At 36.2% G+C, this 19691-nt stretch overlaps 1 long non-coding RNA gene across 1 annotated transcript; it reads left to right on the forward strand.

Moving 5' to 3' along the window:
* Positions 1-1690: 1690 nt before the first annotated feature.
* Positions 1691-16836, forward strand: LOC138702205 (uncharacterized). The gene is made up of 3 exons (XR_011332801.1): positions 1691-1870; positions 8416-8561; positions 16493-16836. It is a non-coding gene; the product is annotated as an uncharacterized lncRNA (long non-coding RNA).
* Positions 16837-19691: the final 2855 nt, after the last annotated feature.

The raw sequence follows: 19691 nt of genomic DNA on the forward strand, positions 1-19691 counted from the left end.
ATATAAAATACAATATTGAACTAATAGATACAGTGTTACATACAGACATACTGTATGATGTATAAGACAGTCATAGTAGTACAAACTGCATACTGATTCGGACAAGTTACTTGATTCAGATTTTTTCCGGGGTTTTACCTCAACCAACTGAAGCAGAATTGCTGGGTAATTTTCGGCGTTGGATCTCGGCCTCATTTCGCCATCATTAATTCACATATCATCATCATCATCATCATCATAATCATCATCCATACCACAGTCCGGGTTATGTTCACAGTGCACTGTTAAGCAGTTGTACAGGGACATCATTTTATCCCACCTTTCTTAAATCCATTTTTATATTATCCTCCTATCTACATTTCGGCCTCCCGAAAGGTTTTTTTCCCTCCGACATCCAAACTAACACTTTATATGCATTTCTGCTTTCGCTCATATATGCCCTGTCCATCTTAAACTTCTGGATTTAATGTTCCTAACTATGGCAGATGAAGATTACAATGCGTGCAGTTCTGCGTTGTGTAACTTTCTCCATTCTCTTGTAACTTCATCCCCCTTAACCCCAAATATTTTCCTAAGAACCTTATTCTCAAACACCCTTAACCTCTGTTCCTCTGTCAAAGTGATAGTCCAAGTTTCACAACCATACAGAACAACCGGTACTGTAACTATTTTACAAATACTAACTTTCAGCCTTTTTAAGAGCAGACTGGATGACAGAAGCTTCTCAACCGAATAATAACAGGCATTTCCCATATTTATTCTGCGTTTAATTTCCTCCCGAGTATCGTTTATACACATTGAAAGACACTCTTTCAGCTTTCCCAATGACGGGACTGCCTCATTGGACAAAGCATAATATTCATATTGAGTGGGGAAAAAAAAAAAAAAAAAAAAAAAAAAAAAAAAAAAAAAAAAAAAAAAAAAAACAGGCCGCAAAAGAGAAAGGAGGGGAACTAACAAAAGGGACAATTAAGTACAGGAAAGATAATAGCATGGATATAACAGGCCTAAACATAGTAAACAAACAGATTAGATATTCGAGCAAAATTATCCCTTTTTAGGAAACAAAGTACAGATGGTATTTTAAAATGGCAAGTGATCCTCTGATAGCGGCAAGGGAAACATCACGAATGAAGTCGTTGTTCAGCTGGAACTTCTTGCAGAAACTGGCAAAGAGGCGAGGTATTGTGCCCCTAGCGCCCAACTACTTCAATGGAGGTGAGGTGATATTTCTCCAAATAGAATGGAACTGTGGGCTCATAAATTCTGCATTTTTCTGAGTGGACTTCAGCGGGCTGTTGTTCCTGTGCCTCGAATCTGACTGTCGGGTCGATAATGTATGCTGATGTGGAGCCTGCTGGAATGGCAAGCATGTCAATTCGCCGACAGGATCCCTCTTGAGAGATGCCATGGACTTCTTCGTGCACAGTGAGACCTTTCTTCCTCAAGGTGGCAATCATGGACCTGATTGTTTTTTTTTTTAATTACCTAAGGTGTCGATAAAAGTATGTTGGTTTAGAAGGCAGTGGAGTTGAGTTCATAGGTTTTCGGTGTAGGCCTATGTATAATTTAATTTTTTGTATGTTGGCCTGATTGGATTTTAGAATTTGATTTGATTACTGTGACTGTGATTAGACTTTAGAATTTGATTTGATTACTGTGACGTTGTAAAATGCTTTGTTATAGGTATCCTACAAGCAAAACTCAGCTCGGACTTCTCGCGGCGCTCATGCTATACACCTCTTGCTCCCCTGCAGTAGGCGTGAGAGCATGCTGGAAACGGAGGCATACGTCATCTGCGCGAGACAGTCACGCCAGTTGGTTTCTGCGCACAGATTTTTCCTTGTTGGATGCCTATACGACGGTGAAGGTGAGTAACGGGACTAACGTCTGATTTGCGTTACGTTATGGGTTAGAGCGTATTCCGAATCTCAGCGCTGAGCAATCTGATGGCATCACAGTGTTCCGAATTTCAACGATGACGTCACTGATGCTCCACCGGTGTCGCACCAGTTCCATCAGCTTGCAGAGGTGGTGGCAGTCTCCATCAGCCGCCATCAGTGATTTTTAGTAGGTTATTTTACGACGCTTTATCAACATCTTTGGTTATTTAGCGTCTGAATGGGATGAAGGTGATAATGCCGGTGAAATTAGTCCGGGGTCCAACACCGAAAGTTACCCAGCATTTTCTCATATTGGGTTGAGGGAAAACCCCGGAAAAAACCTTATCCAGGTAATTTGTAACGACCAGGAATCGAACCCGGGCCACCTGATTTCGTAGCCAGAGGCGCTAGCCGTTACTCCACAGATGTGGACGCCATCATTGAATCTAATTGGTTCTTGTATAGGGCGGGAATTAGCAGATGAATGACATCGTGCACTGTTGTGTCATGGCGGTGTGTTCTGCTGTATTGTTTGTAATGAGCACAATATAAAAAAAAATATGTTAATGGCTTATGAGCGAACATGTCAATTGACCAGTTATTACTACTGGTTCAAGAAATAAATTGTTTTTGCTCTCTTTTCTTTGAACGAGATGACAGTACGAAATTTCGCAAAATCTTGCTAGCGTAGCACAGACAACAACTTGTACAGCCGCCATGATAGCCATCGAACCTTCCAGCAGTTTTGTTCCTATTTCGAGAGTTCAGAATGACAAGGTTCTATCTAGTGTTTAGTAAATTTTACAGAAGAGCATTTTAAAAGTTTGGTTGTTAATAAAATCAATGCAGATAAGTACCTTTTCAAACTAACTTTATCACGAACAATAATTGAGATATCAACATATAATTTATATGGTAGATAACTGTGAAATAGCAGAATTCAATGCAACAAAAATCTCAGTTTTGCTAAAAATGTCAGATAGAACCTTGTCATTCTGAACCCTCGATTTCGCTGCAGCGTGACATCATTGTTGTCAACCACGCTGTTAACATGAACAGTATTGCCAACTCAGAATTCCATTTACCGCTGCACAAGCTTAAAAAACTTCTAAACTGTAGTTTAAAAAAATCCAGATATTTCCTTAACACATCACTTCCAAATCTAAAAGGCAAACTAAGTTATACAGTTCTGGGAATTTTATATAAATATAGACTAAATTGTGGAAAGTGTGTATCATTTTGTAGGGTTTATGTTGTATGCAAAATAATCTTCATCCTTGTACAGGAGGGATGATGTACACTGTACAGTCCTGCAACTCACGAGATGGTTCTCTTTCATTACCCGACGAGCATCGTTTCAAATCGTATTATGTCCAACTTACAATTTTTTTACACAACTGACGAAAAACTGAATTACTCGTAAACTGGACAAGTTTTGAAAACACTACACAAAACCATTTTTAAGTACTTGTTTCACAGTTTACAAATATGACGACTCGGACCCATCAGACTTCACAGGATGAAAGATAAATAAATAGAAAGCAACAAATTTAATTTCGTCCACTGTTGGACTTAATACGTTTTAAAACGATGCTCCTATACTCGTGTCGTGTTTATTATGTAAATATTTTGTGGTAAGATACTGTTTTTAAATTATTATTATTTATCGTGTAACTCAATTAAAAATGGCTGGATACAAACCTCCTCTCGCTCAATACGATAAAACTACATTAATACCGTTTACTATAAATAAATCAGGTTTGTCTTCGATGAATATAAATCAAAATTTACTTATCCATGACAGTAATTGCTCTCAGTCAGCAATTTGTAGATGCTCAAAAATAAAAAAATAATCGAACCAAGTAAGATACCTAGCTATTATTACAATTACGATGAGATTATCATATGAACTATCTGTGTCTTAAACTACGTAAAACAATTTATAATTCTTTTTACTATGACATTTTATGCTAAAAATAAAATTAAGACAAACTTAAAATATATCATCTCCTTCTGCCGGAATCATCAAAACACGCTAATTATGTAGCTAGCCGCTGACTTTAAAATTATGTAGCTGATCATAGTCCTGAAAACACCAGTTTTAGCTACAAAACCGCTAACTTGGCAACACTGAACATGAGGCCGAGGTTTGTAACAAGTTTGGTGGGTTAGTTGAGAGACATAAGGTCGAGATATGTGAAAAGGTTTCAATGATTTAAGTACGTTTCACTCTCTTGTATAGTGTGGGGAGATACTTAGTGTGTTTTGTTGACGATATCGCCATCTTGAGATGTCATCGTCATGTGACGTCATCATTCTGTTGAATACGGTTTCATCACAGTCTAGTAAGCCTATATACAGTCACGAACCTCAATACGTAGTAAATATGCACCCATAGATAGTTGCTCACCAATAGGATCGCTAATATCTTTTCATTACAGACAATGCGAAATAGTACCGGCACAGGCTATTGTTTCTAGTACCCTCACAACTCAAGCTTCGTGACTGTATATAGTAGACTGTGGTTTTGTACCATTGTATACTATTCCCGGGAAACTTAACTTAATCTGGGTTCTTGACTCAGATTAGGCTACTTAAAAGAAATTTATTCTGCATTTGAAATGGTACGGATTATGTATGTAATGCTATATGTATATTATCTTAAATCTGGTGATCTCAACATTATAAATTGGATACACAACTCTTGTAGACAAATGCTAAAAAAACCGTGACGTATAACTTCCGTACTATTGGCACACCTGAAGCGTATCCCTCTCTCTTTCTAACTCACAGGGGAATTGCTGTTTTGTTGAAAGAAGTGCTTCGTTAATTTATATTTATTTAATTTTGCCGTTATAATGGTGAAATACTGTGCAGCATGCGGCTGTGAACAGTTACAAACATCAGGAAGTGGAATTCAGTTTCACATATTTTAAACTACTTGCATCAAAACATGAATTCGAAATTATAATATTGATCATCTATCTAGTCAATGATCTGATCACGATGTGATAGAGTCTAACTCCAAACCCAGCGGTCCCGGATTCGATTCCCGGTCAGATGAAGTTTTTTTCGGGCTTTTTCCCTCACTCCTATGGATGAAATCAGGCAACTTTATCAGGGAGGTCTTGGGGGAATTTGCCGAAGCAGGAATGGTATATGATTCTGTCGGCTGTAGAGACCGGTCGTTAAGGGAGTCATGTGGTTAGGGCGGTGCGCGTAGGAGATCTGTGGCATGCAACTCATTCCATATCGAGGGTTAGCGCAATAGATCTCAATAGGTCGCAGTGCTGGGCCGTGCGTGTCCCCCTCAGTTAAATTCCATTTCATTCCATATCATTATTAAATTACAGTATATTATCGTATTAGTAGGTGGAACGTCGATATTTCCCCACGCTACATAGGTAACAGTGCAAATAAACTATCAAAAGTCTTCAACCAATGAGTCCACTCTTTGTTAGTTGAAGCAGAATGAGAATCACATGAAACTTTTCTGGTCTAAGATATTTATGCATTGTGAATATACCCATTTAGTTGATTAAATTGTAATGAAAATACGTTGATTAAATTGTAATGAAAATACCTAATACATCTCTTTAGGTGTTAATCACAAATTGATTTTATAGGTTTTTACACCAAATGTTGATAATTCGTTCTTCTACATGGTCACAAAAAATCCTCTGCTCCAAACATTCTTGTAGACATAGGCGGAGAGAGAACAGTTTCCTGGGGGGGGGGGCAAAGCAAAACCATAGAATCACTATATAACGAGATTAAGGGGGACATCATTTATCTCCTTTCCCCATTATAGCTTGACCTTGTTACAGTATATCGGAATATGATCATTTGATAAAGGTATTGTAAAATAAAGTAAAATTTTAACAAAATGTACAGACAATTTTACTTTTTTTTCCTCTTGTACGGAGGAGGGACCCGAAGGTTTGCACTGTGGCCTGAGGCTTATTGTGCTTTCCACTCTTATTCTGTGAATGATTGGGTAGCCGAACGGCCGCGCTCTTGTACAAGTACAGTACGTCGCACCATGAACTTAACCCAGGCTATTGTATGCATGATGATATGTGAATTAATGATGGCGAAATGAGTTCGAGGTCCGACACCCAAAATTACCCAGCAATTCTGCTTCAATTGGTTGAAGAAAAACCCGGAAAAACCCCAACAAAGTATCTTGCCTCAACGAGGATTTGAACCTGTGTCCGCTCGTTTCACGGCCGAAGCGCTAACCATTACTCCAGAGCGGTGGACCAATTTTACATTTACTTTATCTGTTTATTTAAAAAAAAAAGCAAGATATCGCATGAAATGTAAATTCTGATTATTTCATTTAATCTCGTCTTTATGTTTACACATTATACCGAGATCACTTTAGTTTTTTCTGCATTGTTTTGCAGTATGTTATTCATATTTCTCCAAGTGACTGCTTCAACACCTGCAGACTTTTAACACATGAGTACAAAAGAAACATTACAGTGCTTCCATTCCTCAAACGAGGTATAGAAATTCTTATACATTCAGAAATTTAAAATAAATATTATAGTCCAGACACATGGTCTGAAGACATTAATTCGTCAATTAAGCACAGAAACTTAAACCATAAACAAAAGCAAGAAAAATCTTTTGAATCCAATATTTTCTAACGTTAATTAAAAAAAAAGAGTTCGGCCAAGTTTGCAGGGGGCAGTTCCCCCCATGCCCCCTTCCGTAACTCTACCTATGCTTGTATACAATACAATTCTTAACTACAAAACATAATGGCATAGTTCATGTGAAATAAGCATATTGTCTGTTAAGAATTTTGTTGTAAATAAAATATCGATTATAGTTACGTTAGTTTCACATTAAGCCCTCGAATGTGAGTATTGGTAGTATAGGCATACTTTATTTTTCCAAACAAGCCCGAACACAGAAGCCCAGGACCTGTAGGCAGTTAACAGAGTAGGATTTATTTAACGTAGTTTGAAGTTAGAAAATAGACAAGCAGACTTAGAAATGAAGTAGACATATCTCCTGCTTACTTGCTTCATGAGTGACGCCTCATTGAGCTTCAAACCTGTCTTTCGACTAAAAACAGCAATTTATTACATATTGCCATGCGAAAGTTTAGTGTCCAACAGATAACATTATTATTATTATTATTATTATTATTATTATTATTATTATTATTATTATTATTTTCCCTGGCCGGGGCCCCCTCCGAAGTTGGGGCCCTAGCAGTTGCTAGTTTGTTTAGGCAGACGTTTGTTGCTGTTATTACGTAATGTTTGTATATTTCGTATTTTTCAAGTATACCCTTTCAACTATTGACCTTTTGATTCAATACAGGTATAATGTAATATTTTGTATGTATTCTTATTTTTATAAATTTGAATTTTTCTTCTAGTGCTTATGTACCGTTATTTAGTATTTATTATGTTCATACTTAGCTTTCTTACTGATATGTATTTCTGTTAACAAAATAATAAATTTTAACAGGAAACTCAGCTCTCATACGACACACAATTAGGTATAACAGGTTTTTATACTGTAAAGACAAAGTATAGAGTCATTTATTTGTCTATGGCTCCTCAGAGTGACTGCCTTCATACCCCTTCTATCCCACCCACCTTTTCTACCAGTGCGGTCATAGCGTTCTAGTTTTGCTCGGCTATATCAACATTTATTCTCGCGGCGGCAGGTATACAATACGTTATCAAGAATTACAAGTGAACAGATAATAAAATCCTTAGGAACATACCTTTGCAATGTAGGCTAACAGAAAAACGAATGAGAGAAATAAATAAGTTAAAAGATGATGTAAAATAAATTTTAAAATGTATGTGTGCATATAATGTAAGAAGGTCTACCTGCATATATATATATATATATATATATATATATAAATTGTATGTTGATAAGTGAGTGATAGCTATATGACCGGAGCCCATTGCTGTCATTCAACATTGTAACGCACTGCAGCCAAATAAATACACAATACGCGTACTGCAGTTTGAACAGAACTGGAACATGGCAAAATCTGAACCCGTGAAGAAAAACTACTTCCAAAGAAAATGGGGACATGATAAATTTGTTGCTGAAGAAGACGAAAGAATTGCTTATTTACTGTGTCCCATTCAATTTATTTCTACTCGTCATTTCATGATTAATTTACATTTAAACAAAGTCCATATTAAGAATTACGGAGTAGACAAACATTCCGGTAAGTTCATTATTACGAACCGTATATTGAATATTTATTTATATACTGTCAAATTAAGGACATCACTCGTTGTATCCCTTTTATATTGAAATGAATAATGGCATTTATATTAATTTTCAAGGTTCATTACTTAAATGTTACAAATTTATGTTTCCGTAGGCGATGATAGAAGGAAAGTTTTGGAAAATATAAAGCAGGTTCGGCGCAAAGAAATCTCAAAGAAACTACCGACAGAATATCTAGCATAATGGTAAACATTGAAACGACATAACGCATTATAAATACAATGACTATTACAATCCTTTTTGAAAATTACAGTGCCGCCACTGATGGACCTTACACACGCAAACAATGTCAACAACTCTACGCAGAAGTCGAACATCCCCAATAGAAGTGGAGTGAGGTTGACGTCATATTTCCCCTACTTACTGGTTCTGCAGGCCTGTTCTATGGTATAGATACCGGTATGTACCTCTAAAAATTGGTAACTTTAGTTACATTATTTATAGTAATTAAACTCGTGACAAAGCCAAAAACTATACAATCTTAATGGAAAATAAATCTTTCTACTTTAAAATATAACTTTCGGTTTACTACCAGTACAACAGTATATGTTTAAAAACTATATGAACATAATTGTGTGCTTTTCTTTTATTGTATTTAAGTAACAAACTTAATCTTCACTATTCCTAACCCATATGTATCCTTCTGATCGGGAGTAGTGCATGTAAATATGTGGCCTAGAAGAAGTAAGAGATTTCTGTTATAATTTGTCTTTAGTTTTGATAGTGTTTACATTGGTATGCATTTCTTTTCAATTAGAAATAATGTAGAGCACTTTATATATACTACGCGACCAAGGCGGGAACCGTTTTGTTTGGTGGCGCTGCGATTCGCTTCACAACACAGGCCGTGCTGTAAAGTCCGCATCAGATGCAAAATGAAGCACATGCCGAACTGCGCTCTTGTTTAATTATTATTAACATGCTTTGTATGTTATATGTTCGTATATATAGTTAACTTTGTTGTTTTTTTTATTTTATCATCATTACACACACAGGAATCTATTCAGAAAACACACCACAACATCGGTGTTCGTAAAGGAGGGAACATGAATCGAAAGTAAAGTAAACTAAAGTAGGTACTGTATTTTATACAATATTGCATTTGATATACATTTCTTACCTTAGCATTTTAAAGTGGCCGGACTCCGGTATAAAACCATCACTACCACCAGCATGGGCTACTATAAGTCGTTGACCTGCACTGCTATTTGTATAAACTCCTGACACGTTTACGTCTTGCCAACATTTGTGGACAGTGTAACCATGTTTCGTCCAGGTAAATAACGGGCTACTATATCAGAGCGTTCTATTAGATATTTCCTTTTATCTTGACATTTTTTGAATGCAAACCCCATGGATAGTATGAGTTTTCGTAAATTTTCCTTGCACCCTTTAAAACCTATCTCTCTCTTACAAAATTTATGCATTTTGCCTATTGTTGGAAGCTCTTTCTAGACACTATAATATTTATGAACTTCTCTTTTTACGATACATTTGTCCATGTCGTCTAATTCAACCTTATTTGCAGGAGGTCGTCTAACTTTGTTTGGTGTCGATATTTCTACACCCTTGTCCTCACATTCTTTATCTTCCTTACTAATTGTTTCCTTATTTACCTTCACAGTAACTGCAGCACGCTCTGTTGTCTTCGATAGAGGTAGGAATAAACCAGTTGTATATTCTTCATCATAAAACTTTATGGCATTATAAATAATGCTCCGCGTTTGGCTACGAAACACACATCTTCCTACACGCGGCATTACGACCAGATTGAAATGCTAGGCATTGGATGTGACGACCCTCCAGCAGTAAACATACGCAGTGAGCACGGAGTTCCTCATTCTGCCACGACGGGTCCCGCCTTGGTCGCGTAATACCTTAATTTCATTTATGATGTTTACGTCCAAGTTTAGAGAATTCATAGTCCACATTAAATTGATAGAAATAGTTCATGATAACCCAAAATATAATTAATTTCAATATGCATACACGAATTTGGGAGGTAACATCGTGCAGCAACTGTGTTAGAAAGAGAGAGGGATTCCCACACCAACATGGCGACGCGCGAACCCAGTGACACGATATTTTAACATACAGTGTTTACTCAATGCTTAAATCATTCATAATTCATTATGGAATACTATGTTCTTCTTTTTAATCATTTATGTTACAAATATGGAGTTCTTTCTTCCAATCCCTTTGAATGTCTAATAACAATCACAATTCAATGTTTAATAAATAAATCTAATTTTATATTACTTTATTAGAAATAGTAATATTCACACTGACCAACGATGATATTGCTATTTTCTCAAGTGTTTATGATGAATTATTGAAGGTATACTTCATTAATGATAATCGCTTTCAAAAAGCTACAATTTTACTGTAGCAGTGATAGCAATATTTGTTCAGAAATTTGTGAAACATTGCTTTTCTTCTGCATACTTACTTTGGTAAAAGGAAAGCCCTTTGAATATTATGTTCATTGTACACGATCAGTAAAAAGTATAGAAGGTCGCTTGTAACTTTCCTACTTTTGATTTTATGAAATAAGTCTACATAAGCATGTACACAAAATTTATACGGGTTAAAAAAAGAATACTCTGAAGATGTGTTCGAAGTTGCATTTTTCATAAGATGAAAATTTAAATTACTTTTTTTTTTTTAAACTGTGCTAAGGATTCTAATGTTTTAATTGGTAAAAAGTACTATTTTTCCTGTCCTGGATAATTAAGTCTCAAAACGTAAATACTACAAGCACTTTTTTAATTAAAAGAAACAGTTATTAATGCCTTTAAAGATTGAATACGCACCATTGGAATTTAACTGCAATATTAACAAAAGGCTTGGGATTTAAAGAAAGTTCATTAAAAAAATTAGCAATGCTTCAATTGTTCGTGTGTTGATATTAAAATGACTCTCATTCACTGCCAGACAATGTACGAGTGAGTATAAGTCTGTTTTGGAAATTGTTTAATGTTTTAGCAACACTGGTTTATCTGTTGTATCTCATTCTAATTTCTTCTCTTTAACCCTTCCAGGTATCGTGGTTGGTTGAGGTTAGGGGATCATAAGATCATTCTTCTTTCTATGCTTCGTCCTGGAAATTCTTGGTTCCAGTAATTCACTACCGTCATTCCATAATGTGCAGGGCACCATCTTACTGGGATAATATATCATCTTGAATTCCTATTCGTTCTCCAGGGAAAAAGCCTAACTTGTTTTTGCTGTTTAGTCTCCAGCTGTTTCCTATAGTTTTCAGACATTATTACGTGTGAGTCTTGAGTTTTATTACTCTTTTGCACCAGATGGAAGTGTTAGCAGTGGAATTGGCTACAGTTCTTCAAATAATTTATCAGTAGGTGAGGAATTAGGCAAGCATAAATGTCCCTGTACAGATAGTGCCTATGGTGTTCTTGGGGGACTGGTAACATTTTCCTCAACGAGAATTTCGTATCAATTTTCGGCTAGATCCAGGTCTTCTCAAACATGTTATCCTGCAGTTCGTCAGGATGTCAATTCTCTTCCGTCATTAATTGTTAATCCATATAACCTTTAGAATCAAGGCGAAGGATATGCCTAATTGATTTTCCATATTTGTAACGAGAGTTGTGCTTTTTCCTATTTGTCCGATATGAGAATCAAAATATGTAGTTTAATTAAGATTAGTTCAATGGAAGATGACTAGTTTCATACATGCAGGCAGACACAGATAGACGAACAAAGTGGCACTAAGAAGCTGTATGAAGGATTGCGAACTCTCCTAAGGCCAAACACACAAAACATTTGATAGAGACACTCACCCAGGTCATCTAAGGAGGACCACATGCGAAATCAGGGACAACTCGACACTTGTCGATAACTGTTTGAGGATAATCACTTGGCATCTTTACTAACCTGTAAAATGTATAGGCCTATACAAAAATTTGTGCATTTACTAATATCACGTACATCCAGTCAAAGTAGGCCACAATAAATTAAAGTTATACTGTCTGGCCAGCAGCTTGACACCTCTGAGAGCTGGGGAAGTAAGGGGTAGATTATCAGTCCCGTTAGCTGGGGTAGGGGTGACTAGTATTCGTGCAAAAACACTTGTCTCAACCAGTAGGCCAGCGTGCTATACTCTCGGCACCACAAGTAAAGAACCCTGGCCTCACACCACTTCTACACAGATGACAGTGATTGACAGGCCAGTTAGGGGAAGCTGTTGCCACGTTTGCTCTTGACTGGACTCTTTAAATGTATTTTCTTTTGCAACTGGTTGGATTCTTTCAAAAATGGAAAATTCACAACACAGCATTCTCTGCGGTCTCCTGGCGGTATCTTTGTCCACAGTTTCACTAATTGGGGGAGCGTGTCAGTCAGATTTATGGCTTCCTGAACCCAACCCTGCAACGAAGGTTCTTTACTTGTGAAACCAAGAGTATAGCGATAGTGTGGTTCTTAGTGTGTATATTTTCATTTTCTCTTCTTGTGTTTATTTGTGATTGTGACTTATAAATAAAATAGTAAGCTATACTGAAAGGGTGTAATGTTAAAATGCCGCCAGAAAAGAAGCGTAAAGTGATCCATTCCGAAGGCCACGAAATTATCAATTCCGTTATTAAGCAGTGCGATGAAGAAGCTAGGAATAATGCTCTTTCATTTCCTATAAATCAGGCAACAAAAAGGGCAGCATTATATTGCAATAAATCGGAAACAATTAAAAATATACGTAAAGAGAATAAATTACGAGAAATAAATTCTCCTAATGAACCTCTGTCTACTCCAGGAAAGAAACGCAAAACTAGACCACCTCATACGACAATGCAAGTAGATGATTCGATCAATGTGTCATTCGCAGGACTGTACACGACATCTACTTAAAAGAGAAGAAAGTTCCAACCGTGCCGAAACTGCTGCCCATTATTCGACAGAAAATACACTTTCCATGGGGTAAATCATCTCTCCAAACTCTTATGAAGAGGATGGGATTTAAGTGGAAAAAATGTCGAAGTCAACGGAAAGTGTTATTAGAGAGACCTGACATTCTGAGTTGGCGGCACGAATATTTAGTTCAAATTCGGGGCTACAGGGAAGTTGGTCGTGAGCTGATTTACTTGGACGAAAGTTGGATCGATAGTAACTTGACTTTCAGGAAATGTTGGTAAGATGATAGTGATATAGGCATTCATATGGACGTAAATGCCAAAAACAGATTAATAGTTGTTCATGCGGGCAGTAGCAACGGTTTCATTCAAAATGCTGAATTGATTTATAAGGCAGGTACGTCTACTGGTGACTACCATGGTCAAATGAACCATGTTAATTTCGAGAAGTGGGTTACGGAAAAACTAATTCCAAATCTCCCTTCCCAAGCTGTAGTGATTATGGATAACGCTCCATGTCACACTGTCCAAATTGACAAAGTTCCATCACGGTGTGCTGTGAAACAGGATATTATAACATGGCTGCAGAAAAAAATGTGCACTGTGACTTATCCATGTGGAAGGAAGACCTTTACAAGTTAATTCTTGCAAACAAACCAGCGCAGAAATCCTAAAATAGACACCATGCTTGCTTCACATGGTCATACTGTATTGCGACTACCCCCTTACATGTGTGAACTTAATGCAATTGAACTCATTTGAGCATAAATGAAGCGTATAGTGCGAGAAAATAATGTTACAGGCGACTTATCGTTACAGGCGCTGAATAATATTGCAAAATATGCAATAGCGTCCATAACGAAAGACGACTGGAAACGCTGCTGTGACCACGTAAAGAAACTGGAGGACTCATACCGGGAAACAGATGGAAGATTACCTGATGTTATCGACAGCATTATCATTTCTGGAAACAGTTTCAGCACTGAGAGTGATATTGAGAATAACAGTGATAGTGCTGATAGTGATAACTGTGATACAAGTGACGATCAGACTTCTTCACATCTGCGCATGTCGGACCTATCGGATCTAGCAACACCACTTTCGCCATGAGCAATATAATGTGAGTAATATTTTCTATTTTGGTAGTAGCACGCATGTTTCACCTCAACAAACCTCTGTCCTTGTCTTACTAGCAGGTAGTCGCCGCATTCCAGCCAGGGACGCTGAGCTGGTGGTTACACAGTAGTGAGGGTCACATAACAACAGTTCCTAAACACCAAATATTACCGACTACTCAGTGTTGCCAACTGTTACCAGATATCAATGATCCTACGTATTAAATTACTTATTTACTTACCGTACTTTATATTGGAAGGTTATTCTATATAACAATAATTTGTAACATTTTCGTAGGCAAACTATACGAGAAAGGGATCAACATGTCAAGTATTTTGTCTAGCGATACGAAATGCATTGGTTTGACTGAATAATTGACTCATGAGACCTAACCTAAAAATCTATTTTGTTTGACCACATGAAATTATTAGTACTACCTGAATGCAGTCTTGAATTATAACCACAACGCAATACATGAAATAACTATTATGTATTAATATTAATACTGATCTTAATTATGAGTATGTTCAAATTTCTCTAGCTTCCAGTATCCGGCTCAGAATCTAGTACAATTTTAATTTCATGTAACTCCAGTACTGACAAATATTGTCGATATTTGTCTCAGCTGCCAACATACCAGTTACAAAATTACTACCAATTGTAGTATTTGTAAGTATCGAAATTCGAAACGAAGTTGGCAAAAGAAAATTCAACCTGCAAACTAGAAAATCAACACAATCCACTAGCATATGTAGTAATGGGGGGAAAAATGGTTAGGTTTCACCCTTAGGGTATGAAGTAAGCTGACCCGGACTATAGTACAGTAAAACCTCCCTAAAACGAAACGCGATGGTTCCAGAAATTTTTTTTTTCTGTTTTCGCAGGTTTTCGTTTTACAAAGGGTTGAGTTTTGACAAAACTAAGAATAGACTATTGCAATATGCTCACTGTAGAAAGAACAGACTGAAGAAATAATTTGAAATAAAAGTTACTACAGTACATGCAAAGTGAATTTTATTTTCATAATTATTAACTTACGTAATTGCAGCCCCCCCCCTCTCTCTCTCTCGTCCTAGTTTCTTGGCCCCCACATTTCTTGCTGCGACTTTTTTTTTTTTTTTTAAGAGAACGTTGTAGGATTTCCTTTGCGTCCTGTATCAATTCAGAGTGTAAACTCCGCCCTGATCCATTGGTTGTGTAACTGAAGTCGTGTTTGAATGGAAAATAGATTAACTTCACGTTAGACAAATCAATTCTTGGATGGCAGGTAGCATTGTCTAAAAGCAGTATGACCTTACGACCTTGACGTTTCGTTGCTCCATTAAAATTATGAAGCCACTCTTCCATGATAGAACTGGTCATGTAGGCTTTTTTACTATTTATTATTATTGTTTTACTTTATTCGCACTGTTATTCAACATTGTATTGGCACATTAACACAAAACTCAGAATAAATAAACGGAAATGTGAACCTAAATTGACACTACACTACAATTATTCGCAGTTTTATTCTACTCGCACTGTCCTTTATCACTGTATTGGATTGTTAGCAAAAAAAACTGAGAATAAATGAAAGAAAATGCAAGAGGGTTGGAAGAAGTAACGGCACAGGAGGTCAGTAACCTTCCCGGGTCCTTGACAATAAACTCAGAATAGCGACATGGTTAGAGAAGCTTCACCCCCAACGCCTGACAAAGAATAGCGAAAGTCTTTACGATCATTGCATGTAGACTCACACAAAAATATTATGTACAGTATTAACGCAAAATAAAAATGATTTCAAAGAATTTAGCAACAGTTACGCTTAAAATTATTCGTTTTAGTCAGATTTTCTTTTACCTAAATGGTACCCAAAAATGATTCCGTTTTCGCGTTAGGCAGTTTTCCGTTTTGAAGTATTATTTTACATAGGAAATCATTCCGTTCCCGAATTTATTTTTCGTTTGTGCAGGTTTCCTTTTTATAGATGCTACATTTTAGCAAGGTTTTACTGTATATTACATTTCATGACAGAAAAGAAAAGTGGAACTCACATTTATGGCGTAGGTTCAAGACACTATGCGTTTTCCTATTTTCCTTATTCCTTTATTTCTGTTTTTATTACTTTGTTCTAGGATGTTCTATGTAGTTAGTGTTACGTTAGAATTCCGGACATTTCTAGTGTTTCCTTAAAATTCCTCTAGGAAGCATGTCCTTATTTCATAACGAGTTAGAAGAGAGATTCTAACTCGTTATTTCATGTATATCTACAGGTATCGAGATTAACGATGTTCTGTTATTGGTTTTCAGGCCAGGTATGCCAATTGTCTTATATGTAACGGTTTTTCTCATGGTATTTCTGAACAGACTTAGTGAGTGGTCGACCACCTGGAAGCACACATCGACTCCAGTGGCTTATGTAAAAGCGGAGTTAGAGAGAATGTGCCCGACTTCCGAGAATTACAGACGGAGTCCAGTGAATTACGTAGAAGCGGAGTTAGAGTGACCCGCCCGCCTCCGACAAACGCATCGAGCAGAGTGGATTATGAACTAGTTGCCGGCGTTCCAGCGTTGCCAACCTGAACACGAGCGAGTCTGCTACAAACGTCCCGAAATTCAGCTACAAAGACTAAAATTAAGCTACGATCAAAACTTGAAGAATTTGCGTAGGTATATGTTGTTCAATGTGTTGCGTTTAACGATAATTTCATTGCCCGTTATATTAATTTAATAAAAACAATTCGAAAGAAAAAATAATAATATAATTAAATATTATTATTATTATTATTATTATTATTATTATTAATGGGGTTATGAATGTTAATATTTATAATAATCATTATTTCTTACAAACAGAAAAATCAATACATAGACCTAAGCATCAACACACTTCTGTAAGTTTGGTAAAGCGTTGCTCAACTCAGTCTACAAGGTATGCAGCAATATAAAAAAGGGAAAGTATTTATTAACTCACCTAATGAAATCTAGTTGATCCTTCTGATAACACTTGCTAACACAAACAAAAAAATGTCACAGTGTCCACGTATTTATACATGTCTACGTATTTATACATATTTACAGTCAAAATTTTGTGAACACTAACACACATTGAAGAAGCTATCAACCTCTTCTTCTTCCTGTTGTTCGTCACTTGGTCCTGCCTTAGGATATAACTCTGACTTGTCATTGATCTTAGCATGCGATGATAACAGGAGACCAATCAGTGTGTTTGTAGCAAGCTTATTACGTGGATTAATTTCTATGCGGTAGGATTTTCTTCCTCGTGGATGATTGGCACTCACTGTCAGAACTTATGATGAAATCACAACACACTGCACTAAACTGCACACAAAAGTTACATTTACTAAGTAGGTCCTATCTTAGTAGAACTCGACTGACTGGAAATCAGACACATGTAAGACTGTTTTCCTTATTTCCAGTATACCGACGGGGGAAGACGCCATAAAAGGAAATAAATAGGCTAATAACGAAACATAAGACTCACATTTTAAAAACTGGCCGTTCCCGGCCTTCCCACTCATATCTATCTCATTGTCAATTTGTTGCGACATTTTGTGCAAAACATTGTAGGCCTAAACACTGTGTCATCAGAAGGCCATTCGTAAATAGCGGTATGTCCGGAGATATTTTAGAACTTTATAGAGATAGCCCTTATTCTTGAGTAATAAATAGAACCGAGGATCAATGTTATGATGTTTACAATGTTTTGCACTAAGTGTCGCAACAAGTGGACAATGGGATAGATATGCGTGGGAAGAGCCAGTTTTTAAAATCTAAGAGGCTTAAGTTTCATTGTTATTCGAAGTCGGAGTACGGTTACTTTTCCGGAGTAGGCGACCCCTAATAAAAACTCTGCTGTGTGCCGGGAAGTTCACAAACAGAGGACCTATCAGGTTACTTGTTTTACTTTTGGTGGGTAGGCGACCCCTAATAAACCGCCCGATGGGTGTCTGCAAATTCATGAGTACAGAAATTGTCAGTTAGGTAATATGCGCTATTCACATAACAGGAAAATAAAACTGAAAATAGGAATGCTACCCTTGCCATAAATATGGGTCGCATTGTTCAGAATTCAGTCTGTGACACAAAGTTTCAACCGGTATGTTTTCGTATTTTAATGAGGAAGTGAGGAAATTCTGCTGGGTATTAGTATGAGAAAATAAATTTGTTAAAAGAAAGTGTTTACACATGATCGCTCGATCGAATCTCAGTTCGGCTACATTTTGACATTCGTAAACACCCAGACAGACAGACATACAAACAAAAATTTCAAAAAAGCGATTTTTGGTCTCAGGATGGATAATTATACACGTTAATACCAATTATTTTTGGAAAAGCGAAAATTACCAGAAAATGTTTGGTTACATATTTATTATTAGTATATATTATATTATATTATATTATATTATATTATATTATATTATATTATATTATATTATATTACATTACATTACATTATATAAAAAGTGCGTTGATAACGGATGTACTCCAGTAAGAAAGTTTTTAATTTGTTGTGGGGGCTCTTGAATCTCAGAAGCAACAACTTTTACAACAGCGCAACATAATCTGCTTGGCTCATTACCCATTTTTTTTTGCATTGCATTTATTGCATATATAATCTATTTTATGTATTTTAACACGATACGATTGAGCATAGTTAAACTTTGAATTATAAAATAATGGATTGCTCAGCTAACGTACTATTACTGCATACTAAATCAATACACTCTCGTTGTTAGTTAATTCTCTGAGATTAAAATGAGTGTGTACATAAATATTATTTTAAGAAATACAGAAAACTAATGTACAAAATAGCCTATCAAATTTTCTGTGCATAAGAAGCTATTTTAATCTTATCTGTCCTCGATTTACTAAGAAGTTACTGTAATAACATTATAGCAGTATGTCCATCTAGGGAAACTACACTTTCCAATGGTGAAATAATAATTAATTATACAAATCGGTTAATTTAGCTTACTTCATACAAACACAGAAACATTGTCTGTAGGCTAAGTTTAATAGCTTTCGATTGTTGCTGTCCAAGGCCCCTTTTTCGATTGTTGTTGTCCAAGGCCCCTTATAGACGAAATCATTTGTTATTTCATTGAACCGACTTAGATGGCGTTATTTTAATTTCAAAACTCATTTATCTCATTAAATATCAGTCCTAATCAAAATTTTGTAAAGAATAAAACTTATCGGAAATCATTTTTAAAGAAACTTTTGTTATCTAACATTTTTCATGAAAATCAATAATAAGCGAGATATTACGATTTATTTAATTCAGGCCCCCTTATAGCCCCCCTTTTAAATAAAGTATTTTGAATGCCGTATAGCCTAAAATCTAAGTTACAACGAACTTAATTTATATTCCAATTTTCATATAAATCGGTTCAGCCATTATCGCGTGAAGAGGTAACAAACATACAGACAGACATACTAACAAAAATTTCAAAAATGCGATTTTCGGTTTCAGGGTGGTTAATTATATATGTTGAGACCAATTATTTTTGGAAAATCGAAAATTACCAGAAAAATTTCGGCT

The sequence above is a fragment of the Periplaneta americana genome, chromosome 6 (genome assembly GCF_040183065.1).
Source record: "Periplaneta americana isolate PAMFEO1 chromosome 6, P.americana_PAMFEO1_priV1, whole genome shotgun sequence".
Classification (NCBI taxonomy): Eukaryota; Metazoa; Arthropoda; class Insecta; order Blattodea; family Blattidae; genus Periplaneta; species Periplaneta americana.